We start from the raw sequence: 13,861 nt of genomic DNA, 5'->3' as shown, positions 1-13,861 counted from the left end.
CTGGAGAGCCCATGAATCATAGAATTACAGAATCAGACCTCTGAGACCATGGCACTGAGTGCCACATCAGTCTCTTTTAAACACCTCCAGGGATGGAGAATCCACCACCTCCCTGGGCAGACCCATTCCAATGCCTGATCACCCTCTATGTAAAGAATTTCTTTCTAATATCCAACCTAAACCTCCCCTGACAGAGCTTAAGTCCATGCCCTCTTGTCTCACTGATAGCTGCCTGGGAGCAGAGACCAACGCTCACCTGGCTACACCCTCCTTTCAGGGAGTTGTAGGGAGTGATGAGGTCTCCGTGGAAGCTGGAGGATGGGAAAGCAGAGACATCTCTGCAGTGCTCAGCTCTGCCCAGCACTGCTGTGGCTCCACCAGTGCTGACAGACCCACCCAGATTCACACTGACTCAGGTACCCTTCCCAAACTAATAATACTTCAGGCTGAAGCAGCGGAAATAAAATGCAGGAACATCTCAGCAAATACTTTGTTTTGGCAGTGCTGGGAAGGTGGTGTGTGGAGACGGGAGTGAGTAGATACAGCATGGCTCGGGGGGACACCTTGCACTGAGACAGGTGGTCAGAGAGTTTGTGTTAGGGAACTGAGGCCTTAATCTCCAAATAACTCAAAACGATCTGTGACAACTGAAGTTTTTACAGCCTCTCCTTTCTCCTCCTCTCTCCTCCTCGAGGATCTAAGTGTCCTGTAGCTGACAGTGCATGCTGCTGGTAGCCAAAAGGCCAGGTACAAGAAATATTACTGCAATGAAAAATTATTTCAATTATTTGATGAATGGGATTTCTCACTTGGTGTGTGCTTCTGGTTGTGGTTAAACTCTGAATGCAAAATAAAGTACTTTAACCCTAACAGCTCAGAATGAACAAAACCTCTTCAGTCTGAAGACTCAGCTCAGCCTCACTTTTAACATACCAGCAATGAGCCCATGAGGTGGCCAGGAGGACAGACATGCCACCCAGGTACCCATAGGAAGCCTGATGGCCTCTCAGCTGGCTCCTACAGGCTTGCTGAGCAATTGGGGAAAGGCCAAGATATACAAGGAGTGAAAGAGAGAGATGAAGAAAGCAAGACAGACAGACAGATATATGTAATTTCCAGCCTCTTTCCCATCATTCCTACCTCTTCCCCAAGGTGAATGTGCTGGCTGACAATGACTTATAGGAACTGGGAGGTTTGACCTGTATTCCCCATGCTGCCACAAGCATCCTTTTCCACCCAGGACTGCTCACTTGGCACCAATCTGTGCAATCCCTTGTTAACTACCAGTGAGTCACTCATAACTTTTTTGCACACTACTCCAAATTACTTATTTCTCCTCTCGTTAAGGACAACTCAGTAGCTGCCACAAAGCATTGTCAAGCATTTGCCACCCATGCCAAGAATTTCTCAGGTCTGGCTTCATATTTTCTCTCCATCTCAGGTGCTTGATGTCCTCTTTGCTTCATCCTGCTGCCCATCCAGGGAATGGTTACTATGGCAGTGAACACAAGGCCAGCAATCACTGTATGAAGCAGCACTACAGCACTGAGCAGAACAAATGTTTGAAGACTGGACCACAACTATGCAGCAAAATGACAGCATGAGCTCTTCCAAAGCATGGCAACAAACATGAATGCCGAAAGGGCCAGGGAGCACTTGGATGAAATGGCATTTTCTAATGGTTCTCAAAAGGAAATGTCAAAAAAAACATCCACAACTAAATTAGCAATTACGTTCTCTACCACTACGGTCACTTCTACATTCCTGCAAAGTGGTTTTTATTCAAAGCACATGTCTTCATTCATATTTTAACATGTTTCCAAAAAGGCTATAGCTCAAACCACCTCAAAAACCATCTGGCCTTAATCAGGCCAACCACTGGCCTCTCACTGCTCACCCTGTAGCAAAGTGGTTGCTGCCAGTCCTGCCCAGCCTCCTGCTCTCTCACTCCCCCACACTGGCCACCCAGCCATCCCACTGTGCCACCTACCAGGCCACCTAGGTGTGCAGCATCTGCTGAGGGCACACGTGTGGTGATGGGCACACAGCCACGACCTAATGGAGATTATTATTTTTTCTTATTATATTGGCCAGGCAACTTTAAAAGAATGCAAGGTTTCTTTCAGCAGCTCGATGATAAATCACATTTAAGATGTAAATAAACACAAGCAATGGACCAGGTGAAGAGAGCAGGTGATCTGAATTTGCATATCTTCTATTTTAAGCATCTAACATGAATTGCCTGTGTAGAGACACCTGCCTCTCTACAATGAAGTTGCAGGGAATTGCTGCTCCAAACCCTGTCCTCTGAACTGCATCCAAGTTGGCTGCTTAAAGCAGATGGTATCAGGACATCTCCTAAGGCTCTGCTTTGAGTAGACCAAGCCTAACCTCTTTAAAAATGAACAAAATCAGTTACAGGAGTGCAGACCTAAATCCAGGCAATCCTGGACCCTCTGCAGAATGCACTCATGCCAGAGTGGTACAAACAGCTGCTGACAGAAGAGGGGTGAGGGCTTCTGCAAAAAGCTCTAGATTACTTCATCCATTTATTTCCCTTGCCTCAGTTAACCAGCATAAACCAGCATAAAAGTGGTCAAGCCAGTACAGAACAAACCTCAAAGGGAAAATGGGAAGCCAGGAGAGGAGGAGGTGGCACCTTCTGAGTCAACGCCAGTGTCAGGTAGTGAATGCCATTGGATGCTCTCAAAACTCTTAGACAAGAAGCAGAACAGTATTTCACCTATCATTGTAGATCATGCATTACTTTTCCAGAATACTCTGGCCTCCAGCACTGCCCAGATTATATTATCACTAAGTAATTCTGATTGCTACAGTTTTCTCCATCAGTTTCAGACCTTCTTGCTTTCTGATCCTAAATTCAGGTTTTTGTGATAGAAACAGGTATTAAGATTCCAGTAAATTCAAAACTTTATACAACCACCCAGAATGTTTAATCCCTGTGATTATTAGGGATATATTTATGTATCATCATTATCAAATCTTGTGTGGTTTTTTTATTGCTTGGCTTTTTTTTTTTTTTTCCCCTACATCTGTCACAAAATATAAAAATTCTGCCTTGTGAGAGATCTAAGGATTTTCTGTCCTCAGCTTAGCATAAACTATACATGGTGATGTTTGCCTCTGTAGATATGTGGTAGGAATCTTTTTAGCATTTATATATGCCTCCCTAGATACTTATTCCATGCTTTAATTAACCAAAGGATGTGAGTCTTTCACAAGAAAATTATTGAGTAGGGTCACTGTAGTGTGATTTAACCAGTCAGCCAGAGGGACACAGGGATATTTTATTTTCAAAATTACAAAGGATATGCCAACAGCCTTTCAACTACAGTAGTTCACTGGCAGTAATGTCACCACGATAAAACCCAAGTCACTGAAAATAGTACCATGACATTAGTAGTTGAAAGCTAAAATGGATATGTATGTCTGGTCCATTTTGTTGCCATTGGTTTAAGGATATCAAGGGAAGTCTGCCATATACATAAGACAGAGTGCTTTTATAACCAGAGACTGACATTTTATATTCACAGCTTGACACAAACTGCAAGGGAAACTGATGTGGAGAGTTCATCCCATATCTGAGATAATCATCAAGCTGCCAGAAATTTTAGAAGAGTTAAGCATTGCTATTTCAGAGCCATTCTGCAGCCTGGCAGGTAGAGTGGGGCTGGGGCAAAGAGGCCACCAGCTAGGTCAGACCCCACAACCACCCCTCACTTCTTCCCAAACCCAAACCCTCTTCACACCGACCTGAGAATCCCATTACAGGGTGAAACACCTCTGCTGCCACTCCCAAGCCCTGGGGGCAGAGGAAGAAGTAGTGGCACCACCCTCCCTGGCAGCTGTCAGGACCAAGCAGGGAGCAGCACCCACCTCTCTGGGGCTCCAGGTGCTAACCCAGGGCTGCAAGCCCCAGCAGCCATCTCATGGTGTGCTCAGGTGGGGCTTAGGCTACCTGGAGCATCACCAAACAGACAATAAACACTTCACCATGTGATGTTAGACTCCTCAGCCATGAATGCCAGAAACCTTATTAAAAAAAAACAAAAAAAACCCCACCCAAAAAACCAAAACAACAACAACAAAAAATCAAACAACAACAACAAAAAAAACCCATGCAAACAAATAATCAAAAAATATCAATAAACTTTTTATTTATATGCTACTCTATTGACTGTCTGGGACTGAACCTGGTTACTGGTTAGGGCTGCAGGTTTCCAGAAGAGAGGGAAAGAACCAGACTTGGCTGATAGGTGAAGCAGACAGTGTTGAAACACCATGGCAACAAGAGCAAATTCTTACCTATCTGCTTTTATCCATGTCCTCTCAAGCTTGCTACTGTGTTACTGTGCTTCCAAAGACATGGCTGAAAGACCATGCCTCCCTGAATTCCATGAAAGTTATTTTGCTCCCAGTCAACAGTAATGTGCTCAGGATTTTGTCTGAATATGCTTCTTACAATGAACAACCACAGTATTTAGATGAACAGTGATTAAAAGATACAATCAACATTTTTATTTTAATTGCTTCTCTGACTTTCAAATATGCCATTATTATCTGATACTTAGAATGACTTCACATAAAACAATTCTATAAATAATTTTTTTTTAATTTTGTTTGTTTTATTGTTTGAACAGCACATTGTACTTCTGTTTGTGCAGCTTTTCAGTAGTAAAGAGAAAGCATTAATAGAATAAAAGTTATCTTGAAATAAAAACACGGACAAGAGATCAAGGGAAGTGCATTAGGTAAAACTATTTTTAACCCTTAACTTAATATTTGATTATACTCCATAGTCCTCTACATTCTTAAAAGGAGAAAAAGAGCAAGATTTTGCTTCAGTGTTACATATTGCTTTATCACCTTACCCCAAATGTTTTACTTTACTATATTTGCCAATAGCTGTCTTCTGTCCTTCTAGCAACTTGCTTTAATAAGTCTGGAAGATCAGGAGGAGCCAGGAACACTTCCATCTCCTCACTGCCTTCACAAAGCCAACTTTCCCTGTATGTTTGCCCTAACCCTTGGAGAAGAGCCCCAATCACGATGGGGTTCACAGGATCTCAGTGCTCCCAGCACTGAGGAGTGGATCCAAACCCACACCCAGACTTTAGAAGAAACACAGACTGGATCATGCCTTACCTGGTCAACCTCTCTACAGCTTGTGCTGGCTCAAGGCAGTCTCCACCTGCATCCCAGACAAGCCAAGTGCATGTAAGGCCATTCCCTACCAGCCTAAATCTTCTGCCACTTCACTCATCATCATACTTTGCAGAGCACATCTCCATCACTTCATCAACGCCAAGCAGGCAAAACTCTCTCTTCAAAAGCCCAGCATCAGATGGAGCTCACTGTGGTCATGATGTGAACACAAGTGTGGCTCACTGGCTGTCCTGAAACTTAGCCAGCTCCTGCTCCCCTGCTCCACAGCATGGAACCAATCCTGATTTTCAGTCCAGTGAGTCACACGTTCAGTCTTGGGAGGAAGCCAGTAAATCTTGACAAAGTTGCAACTATTAAATAAAAACAAATCTCGACTTTCATTTATGGGCCTATCTGCTTGCACTGGGATGTAGCAGTTTTCTTAACCCTCTTTAAAAACAGGATAATCTTTTTTTTTTTTTCTTTTTTCTTTTTTTTTTTTTTTTTTTTTTTTTTTGGCAAAAGTAAAACCAGACAGATTCAGCAAATCTCATACTACTCAGAAAGAAGTGACATTAACTAAATAAAGCACCATCTGCAACTGTTACAATACTGTGTAAGGATAACTGCATCTACCTTCTATTAGCCTGAAAGGTAAGTTTGAGAAACACCACAGGGATGAATGTAAAAGCCTTTCTAGAGAAACCTTTAAGGAAAATGTGATTACAAAGAGTGGGTAAACACAGTGCTGTTTTTTACATTACATTAACCAAAGCAAGCCTGACTTTCTCTTTGGGAGTATGGTAACATATGTAGTTACATGGGGAACAAAAGGGTAGATGGAAGAAGACCGAAGGACAGAGGCAATGCAAAATGGTTAATGTTGTAAACTAGGGATCCAGTTTGAGCGAACTTTTAATTGTGTAGCAGGTGAAGTACTCTCCAGTGTCCAGCTGAGGGCACTGCCACGGGACATCTCCATCCTTTCCTCTGGCCATATTATTAATTACCTACGCATACCAATGTCCAAAGAGCTCCAAGTTTGAGACTTGGGACCTAGTTCACAATATCCACAGCATCTTTCACTTAGACTTGTTTACATGTGAAATTAGTTCAAATGGCTGAAGAGGTTCCAGCTTCCTCAGGAAACCAGTTTGTTGCAATCTTCACACATGAAGCCTGAAGCAGAGTTCAAAATTACTACAGAAACCCTATTTCCAAATCTAAAATGAGCAAGTGGTTTCACGTGTGTCTCCTAGACCAGGATGCATTGGGTACACCTGGGAGACCCTTTCCTGTGCCCACCCTCTGTCTCTGCTCACATCTCTGCAGGGGAGGGAAGCCCCTAGAAAGGCTGCAAGAGAGGGTGCAGTAAGCACTGCAGCAGCAAACCCTCCATGACCAGAGGACTTAAGTGCCCTGTGGCCAAGAAAAAGGAGTTGACTCTTCCCTCTTGGGATTCAGGTACATAGAAACAACTGATGAATTACACTGTAGACCTCCAAATTAAGCTCTTGTGCAAATACAGATCATCTTGACAGTACCCTTATCTATCTTTACAGATACTATTCATAGAATCATAGAATGGTTTGGGTTGTAAGGAACATTGAACATCATGTAGTGCAACCCCCCTGCATGGGCAGGGACACCTCCCACTAGACCAGGTTGCTCAAGGCCCCGTCCAACCTGGCCTTGAGCACTTCCAGGGAGGGGGCATCACCAACTTCATTGAGCACTCTCTTCCAGTGTCTCACCACCTTCAGAGGAAAGAATTTCTTCCTGATATCTAAACCTTCCTGGTAACCTAAATCTTCCCTCAAGTTTTAAACCATTCCCCATGTCCTCTCACTACATACCTGGGTAAAAAGCCCTACCCCAGCTTTCTTGTAGGCCTGGGCATCCCACTTGTGCAGCCAGGGCAGCAGACACCACAGAGCAGCAGCCCAGCGGAAACGCATGCAGATCATAAAGGAACCCCAGCTACAGTGAGTGTGACAGACAGGTCATTCAACTGGGGTAAAAAGATGCATATTGAAGCAGATTGAGTATCCTGCATTTCAAAATTAAAGTTTTCCAGCGTGGGGAAAGCAATGTCCAAAATTCATAGAATCATAGAATCATAGAATTGGCTGGGTTGGAAGGGACCTCAGAGTTCATCAAGTCCAACCCTTGATCCACTACCGCTGCAGTTACCAGACCACGGCACTGAGTGCCACATCCAGTCTCTTTTTAAATATCTCCAGGGATGGAGAATCCACCACTTCCCTGGGCAGCCCATTCCAATGTTGATCACCCTCTTGGTAAAGAAATTCTTTCTAATGTCCAACCTAAACCTCCCCCGGCACAACTTGAGACCGTGCCCTCTTGTCTTGCTGAGGGTTGCCTGGGAAAAGAGACCAACCCCCCCCTGGCTCCATCCTCCTTTCAGGGAGTTGTAGAGAGTGATGAGGTCTCCTCTGAGCCTCCTCTTCTCCAGGCTGAACAGCCCCAGCTCCCTCAGCCTCTCCTCATAGGATCTGTGCTCGAGTCCCTTCACCAGCCTGGTTGCCCTCCTTTGGACCTGCTCCAGGACCTCGATATCCTTCCTAAACTGAGGGGCCCAATTCAGACCATACAGAGCATTATATTTATCTCATTATACTGTGGGAGAAGGAACATCTATAAAGGGCACCAAGTGGCTCTTATCCACAGTCTAAGTAATGTCAGCCTGGACCAGTACAGATTGTCCTCTGGTAACATCAGCCCAACAGACCTGCAATGGGTTCTTACAGTGACAAACTATGACTAACTTTTCAGAGATGCAGTAATCTACAAATAATTTTCAAAAGATCTGTGTGTGTGAGCAGGGCCCACATTTGCCTTGAAACTATTGTACTCACCTAATCAGTAAAATTCAAAGCTATTGGTGCTCAGAAAAAGCAGAGGATTTCTCTTTTTTCCCCTTCTCTTTTGAACTTTCGGCTCCTGAACTTGCCCACCTGGCACCAAGCCTGTTGCTCATTTTGAGTTCAGTAGCAACAAGGTTGGTCTCTTTATGTGAAACATACTGGACCTATTGCATAAATACTTCAAAATAAAATGTGGCTTTTAAATTAAAGCCAAGTATTATTTTTATTTTCGTATCACTCAAAACTTTTTATCTTTAAAGCTGTTCCAGAGGGGGATAAGAGACAAGCAATAAAGTCTGAATACAATAAAAGGAATACAATGAAAGTAACATCATTCATAGCTGGGTTCATTACTTTTAGGTTACAGCAGAAAATTGGTTTTAGGAAAAAAATTAATGCAAAAGCACAGTTAGATTAGAAATCACTTGTATCCAAAAGTATTTGCAATAAACACTTGAAACTAGTAGCTGAACATGGAGGGAATTCTGGTACCATTCTTTATTTTGTGCTGTCCTACAATTTCACCAGATTGGCAGAAAGATACTGGGCTCAAATTCTCTTTAGCCTGAAGGAATGAGTGGGGAACTGCACCTAGGGCTTGTTTCCAGCCTCCTGATTCTCCTCACATAGACATAAAATAAAGGCAAGGTTCAGAGAGCATCCCATCCACCTGGATACCCTACCTAGTCTATTGAGAATAAATGCCTCACAGAGAGTGCCTGTAGGTCTGATTTTTGAAAAGGGAAACTCTACTAGGAGTTCTTCTGCTTAGTCAATGTTTCTTGTGTAGTCTTGTTGGGAGGAAGGAGAAAGAATCAAATGAGAGAAGGGGAATCAGGACAACTTCCTCAGTTGCATTCCTGGCCCTATCTGCAGCTCAGTACTGCAACCTCTGCTTCACTTGAAATCATCTCAAAATTTCTGTTCAGCTCTTGATTTAATCTCCTGTGAGGTCAGAGTTGAGACCTCTATTCTCCCCACCAATGATCAACTATACTTGTTACAGCTAAGTCCAGTATTGGTTCTTAAATATATATTGGGTTATATATATTTAATATATGCATATTAAATATATATTATATATATAGCATATATAATATATATAATATATGTATCTATTATATATATATACACAATACTGGGTTGTGATTTTGGGGTTTTTTTTTGTTGTGGGGTTTTTTTTGTTTGGTTGGTTGGTTGGTTTGTTTTTGGTTTGTTTTTTTTTTTTTTTTTTTGGAGTATGACACTGAGCTGAAAACAAAGAGAAAGTAATCAAATTAAAGATAATAGAAATCAGCTTATCTGCTCAGACACTGCAGCAAACATTGTTAACAGAGTTCAAAACTTGCATACAAAAGATGAGAATATTTATCATAATACAGTGTGAAAAGTCAAGCTGGCTTGGACTTTTTCCAACAGGAATTTGTAGGAAGAAAATGCTGATTTATCAAACACAATTCCTATGACCTGCATACCCCAGTTCTGATGACAGCCTGGTTTGAAAGGTTTCTCCAGTCTACAGTAGAATTTTTATTCAAAGCCCCAGAGAGGCTCATGCATATCCAGGAGTCAGGATCCATTGTTGATTGAGAAAACAGGTACTTGGTTGTCCAAGGCTCTGTCTTTGCAGCTCAGGAGCCTTAAAACTGGAAAAGCCATCCTCCTAACTTCTGGGCTATTGCAATGTGTGTGCAGGAATCCATCACTGTATGATATTTTTAAAATAACTTAGCTTTAAGCCAATGGTTAATAAAAAACCCCAAAACAATACTATCAACACTGACAGATTTCAACATGAGTAGGTCAATACTGTGTACATTTCTGATAACAGTGTAATTCCCTGACTCCTTCCTCCCTTCTGCTATAGTCACTGTCCCCAGCCCAGAACAGCCTTATTCCCTCCATGCTGGTTCCCTCCAGTTTTCACATTTTTACGTGATTGTACTTAAAAAAGAAATGTTGGGAGAAACTGAAAGAACATATTCATAAAGATGGCATTAGATACTAATTTGTAGTTCAGGAGACCAACTTAATTTCCTTTTCATTCTGATTTCAGTCCACTGTCCATAAAACCAGATTAATAGCACATCCTAACTCACAGTATTTTTCTGGGGACACAGATATTTATGAATGTGATGTGATAAGATGATTATATAGACAAGGAGCTTAGAAATATCCAAGACAGACCTTTGCCAGAGCACTCCCTGGACTGCAACCAAACATGCCTAGCACCAGGCTGATACTGAATCAGAGAATCAGAGAATCATAGAATTGGCTGGGTCAGAAGGGACCTCAGAGATCATCAAGTCCAACCCTTGATCCACTCCCGCTGCAGTTACCAGACCATGGCACTGAGTGCCATATCCAGTCTCTTTTTAAATATCTCCAGGGATGGAGAATCCACTACTTCCCTGGGCAGCCCATTCCAATGTTGATCACCCTCTTGGTAAAGAAATTCTTTCTAATGTCCAACCTAAACCTCCCCCGGCACAACTTGAGACCGTGCCCTCTTGTCTTGTTGAGGGTTGCCTGGGAAAAGAGACCAACCCCCCCCTGGCTACAACCTCCTTTCAGGGAGTTGTAGAGAGTGATGAGGTCTCCTCTGAGCCTCCTCTTCTCCAGGCTGAAAAGCCCCAGCTCCCTCAGCCTCTCCTCATAGGATCTGTGCTCAAGTCTCTTCACCAGCCTGGTTGCCCTCCTTTGGACCTGCTCCAGGACCTCAATATCCTTCCTGAACTGAGGGGCAGGGAAGAGAACGTCTACCAGCCTGTCCCTCTGAGCCCCAGGTCAGTGTTTCTTAAACCATGGAGGAGAGTGAACAAGCCAGGCCAGGTGGCAGTGGTCAGAAGAAAGGGGGACGCCTTTCGAAGGATGAAGGGACGAAGGGACGAAGGATGGTGTCATGGGGAGGGGAAGAAGATGGCAGAGTAACAGCTAAGGACATGATGAAAGACAGGATCAGAGCAGAAGAGTGGGGACACAGCATGGTGTAAACAGCTCTGAAGGAAACTCTTGCTCAAGGCACACATGTGCCTCACCTATGAATCATCACCATGTTAACAGTCATTAATTGATGCTCTTATGAACCTATAAGTAGTATCCAAAGCTTCTCAGGAAACCCAGATGGAGTGGGTTCAGTTTTTAATGCAGGATTTCTCAGAAGTTTCAGTGCATCCATTCCCTGTGTCTTGTAACAACATCTGCAGCATCAGCTCTGAGCAGCCTAAGTACTTCACATTTCTCATTCCATGCAAACACACAAAAGGACAATCAGCTTATTTCACTTAACACGCAGACTACATTTCCCCACCTTTCCTTCTTAACCAAAGGCATCACTTCCTCCACCAGGATCAACATAAAGATCAGCTGTGAAGAGCACAAGTGAGGGAAACAGATTCATCGATTTTCACACATCACTCATGTGATACACCAGATGTCCTGAACATTCAGCCCTTAATATTTCATCAGTAACATGTCTGTTAGCCTCTCTCTAAACTGCCACATAAATAAGGAGATAAGAAAATAGCAACTGGTATTGCAGTATGCCTTGGATTTCACTACTCATTGTGAAAAGATAAATGACTGGACATCAAGGCTGACCTCAGATGAGGGCACCTTCTTTCTTGTCCTAACTCACTCAGTATAAAAGCTTTCCAACATTTCTTCCCCAGACATGAAAAGGAAAAAGCAGCTGCTAACACAGACTGTTATTCAAGAGGCTGTTAATAGAAATCAGGCAGAAATGTATAGCTCTCCCTGCTTCTCACACAGCATTGTTAGGATGCAGTCTAATAATTGAGCAATAAATCAAGTGAGCCAAATGCCTAAACATCCCTCAGGCTCCCTAAAGCAATTGCACCAGCTTTCATCCTTCTGGTTATTAGCTCTTAACCCTCACCTAAGAGACATGAAAGGCATCATCTTCTGAGGAAGGTAAGGATTTCCCAAGGAATTCACTCAGGTATGTGCTATGACCACTAGTGACAGATACAATACGTGTGTGTGTGTGTGTGAATTCCCTTGCTTGTTTATTTTGACAGCTTGAAAAATTTATTCACTAGAACAATAAATACAGCTCTGACATTGTCCTATAGTACCTTTAAAAAGTACAGGATGTTGTAGACATTGTTGTATAGGACCTCTAGACAGTACAGGATTTGATAGTAATTTCCAGCTTCTTATCACAATTTCCAGTCTACACCTTGAAAATGAAATGTTAAGACACAAGAATCGACTGCCTGGTTTGCTGATCAGAGCTCTTCAGATTAAACTTCTAAGCTGAGTGGCTGCAAAAGCCTTTGGGGAAATCTTTGCTTACTGTCAATAGTTTGATTTGGTTCTTCACAGATCCTGTATTCTTCACTAGCTACCAAATACCTCAGTACTTCAAAGGTACAGCAAATAGCACTTACCAATGTTTTTATAGACCAGGCTTTCCCTTGACCCAGCCCCCAGAGTTTCAAAGAAATACTGTTCCAAGACCTGTTATTATGTTACTGTTATTTCCACTAAGGCCTTAAAATTATACTAATCTCTGGCTGCAGAGTGAAACCAAACCTATGATTCTTCTCCAAAACTCAGAGGGCACTTGGCTGCAGGACTTACTGAGCCAATGAACACCAAGGGGCAAGTGGACCCAGCTCTTTATTCACAGCAGGGTAAACACAGTGATTTTACTGATTTTGCTGCTGGATGTTTCTGGACGAGCAGGACTGAGCCAACTGGCTGCTAACTTTTGAAGTGAGGAATTTCTCAAGATAAATTAAGTCAGAATAAAAATGTCTATGCCTACTAGAATGGACAATTAGCTTTTTTTGAGGAAACCTCTCATAAATGAGGGATGGAGAGAGAGAAACAAAACACTGATACACTGTAAAATTGCATACCATAAGGATGGCAGCACCGAGACACACCAAATTACGTGTAATACTGCTGAAGATTAGGATCCTTATATAAGAGTAAAAACATCTTTAAATGGAGGTTATGCATTTATGTGCTGATTGCAAAGCTCAGCCCAAGATGAAGGGAAGTCCATCTGATACTCTAGTTGTACACAGTGCTTAAACCACCCCTGAGCTGAAGCAAGGATGCCATGACCACTAAAGCAGCCTGTGACTAACAGGTCACTCAGCAGGGCAAATCTCAGCTGCCACCGAGGCTGTCACACAAGCACATTGGTGTCAAATCCTCAGCATACAACATGCAGCTGATGTTGGCTTTGACACCACGTGCAGGATGTTATCCCCTCAGCACTTCTGGAGTAGCTCTGAGCCTGCAGAGCAGGGATTGGGTGTGCTGCTGCCTCCACCCCTGTCCTAGGTGTTAGGTGCCCCGAGGCAAGCTCTGGAGCCAAAAGCTTGATGTGCTGCACTGTCCAACATAAGGAGAAGGCAACCAACTTGCAGAAGGATGCTGTCGGTGCTGCTTGCTTCCTTTACAGCTGGATCTCTTTGCTTTTTACTCTCGATCCAATAAATGTTTCTGGACAACAGTATCTGTTGGTCGGTAATGCGAAGAGGGAAGAGGTTCCCCTGTTATTTATTTCCTGACCACTGGGAATGGCAGAGGATAAGTCTCTGTGATGGAGGTGCTTTCCTCCCATGACAATATTTGCAGATCTGCAGCCTGCTCTGGTGCCATCTGGCCTGGGCAACATTGTAAGCACAGATACATTCAATCTGCATTTTAAGATGCAACTTTGCTTAACCAGGACTAGGCAGACCTGGGTGCAGCAGGAGTACAGGCGAGATACCAAACTCCAGCAGTGCCTTTGCATTTTGCTACAAAAAGAAAAGGGAGTTTAGAAG

The 13,861-nt window shown here is 43.1% G+C and overlaps 1 protein-coding gene across 13 annotated transcripts in view; it reads right to left on the bottom strand.

Moving 5' to 3' along the window:
- Positions 1-13,861, bottom strand: part of DTNA (dystrobrevin alpha) — a 228,030-nt gene that overhangs the window by 130,038 nt on the left and 84,131 nt on the right. The window contains exon 1 of one of the 13 annotated variants that reach the window (XM_071737491.1): positions 5,377-6,291. The exons of the other annotated variants lie outside the window; for them this stretch is intronic. The gene's annotated coding sequence lies outside the window, so the exon portion shown is untranslated. Of the gene's footprint in view, positions 1-5,376; positions 6,292-13,861 lie in introns of those variants that run through there. 13 annotated transcript variants of the gene reach the window in all.

This window comes from Heliangelus exortis, chromosome 2, assembly GCF_036169615.1.
Source record: "Heliangelus exortis chromosome 2, bHelExo1.hap1, whole genome shotgun sequence".
NCBI classification, from domain to species: domain Eukaryota; kingdom Metazoa; phylum Chordata; class Aves; order Apodiformes; family Trochilidae; genus Heliangelus; species Heliangelus exortis.
This window is presented reverse-complemented; position numbering and strand designations above follow the sequence as displayed.